The sequence below is a fragment of the Callithrix jacchus genome, chromosome 7 (assembly GCF_049354715.1).
Source record: "Callithrix jacchus isolate 240 chromosome 7, calJac240_pri, whole genome shotgun sequence".
Lineage (NCBI taxonomy): Eukaryota > Metazoa > Chordata > Mammalia > Primates > Cebidae > Callithrix > Callithrix jacchus.
In genome coordinates this window covers 127,639,432-127,641,284 of record NC_133508.1, presented here as the reverse complement: position 1 = coordinate 127,641,284, position 1,853 = coordinate 127,639,432, and positions in this window count along the sequence as shown.

Sequence of the window (1,853 nt, the reverse complement as noted above, 5' to 3'; positions counted from 1 at the left end):
GTTCCTGCATTTCTCACCACAAATTACCAACTGGTTGATGTGTACACTAATTACATTTCAGGAGGACTTATGCTATTTATATTGTGCCTCTGCAGGCAAAGCCCTTAATAAATATTTTTCATCCTTTCTAAGGACAATGAATGGAATTAATCACTCTACAGTGATTACATGGTATTACAACTCATGTTTACTTTTTTAAATGATCTAGACTGATTTTCAGATTTCATTGTGATTAAAGATGTCTCATGTACTTGGGAAAAAAATTTTCCAATAAATATAAATTAGTATATTTATAGTAGAGACCCTAGAGAGCTGCCTTCACCATCCACTCTGTGACGACATAGTAAAAAGGTGTCCTCTTTGAACTAGAAAGTGGACCCACCCCAGAAACTGAATCTACCATCACCTTGCTCTTGAACTTCCCAGCCTCCAGAATTCTGAAATATACGTTTCTGTTGTTTATAAACCACCCAATTTCTGGTATTTTTGTTACAGAAGCCCAGACTAAGACGGGCTTTACAATGGAGATAACAGTATTACTTACCTCACAGGGTTGTGACAATTAGATAAAATCATGCAGAGGACTCAAGATGGCCCTGTGAGAACAACCGAGGATTGGAGCTCTCGTTGAATCCGCGGAGAGGTGAGTCGAAGCTGCATTTCCAGATTGATCGTTGTTGCCCACAGAATGGGGAAACTCCCAAGTATAAAGGAGACGCGGGACGCCAGGCAGTACCTCTGCCTGGTGAAGCCGGCAGCCGGGGTGGCGGCGGCCGGCCTCACCCAGCGCTCCGCACAGGGGGCGCTTGTTTGGGTGCCCTGTTGAACCGGCAACCTGAGACTTGAGAGGGCTGGACTTGAGACTGAACAAGACTTGGACAGTGGGCCAGCCCAGGGGATTGCAGGGACAGAGCGTTTGGGGTAGCCCAGTGGGACGAACAAAACCGTGATTTCAAACAATCCCCACGCAGACGGTCCGAGAAGCTCTGTAGGGAAGGGGCGTCCACCATCACCGAGGCAACCCGCCCCAACGGAGATACACGCCCACTGCTGACGCAGCCAGCCGTTGCCAAGGCAACCCGCTACAACAAAGAGACTCTGCCCGAGGGCGTGGCGGAGACCACAGCAGAACAGCAGAGCCTGCAGCAATAGGGCGAACCACACAACAGCAGGGCAGAGACTCGGCAGCCAAACAGTGGCTAGTCTGCCTCCTAGCTGGGCAGAACACCTCAACGAACATCCAAAAATAAAGCCCGAACCCCCCAACACAGAGCATTTGAGAAAAAAAGGGTTTTTTAATGAGCTCTGTTGCAGCAGAATCAAACATAGCAGCCTAACAGCCCTGAATGAACAACAGAGCTCACAGCTCAGCAATCAAGCTCCTATAAATTACAGACTGTCTCCTCAAGCAGCTTCCTGACCCCTCTATATCCAAAAGACTGACATTTGGCAGGCATCATCCTGGGACAAAGATAGCAGAAAAAGAAACTGGTAGCATCCCTCGCTGTGCCACAGCTGCTAGAGGTGCACCCCAGACAAGCAGGGCCTGGAGTGGACCTCAGCAGTCGTACAGCGAAGGGGCTAGACTGGTAGAAGGAAAACCAAGTAACAGAAACACTTCATCATCAACAATCTGGGTGTCCACTCAGAGACCCAATTGAAAAGTCAGCAACTACGCAGACGACAAGCAGATAAATCCACAAAGATGGGAAGAAACCAGCGCAAAAAGGAGGAAAACACCCGAAACCAGAACACCTCGCCTCCTAGAAAGGACCAAAACTCCTCACCAGCAAGGGAACAAAGCTGGATGGAGAATGACTGTGACAAAATGATGGAATTAGACTTCAGAAGGT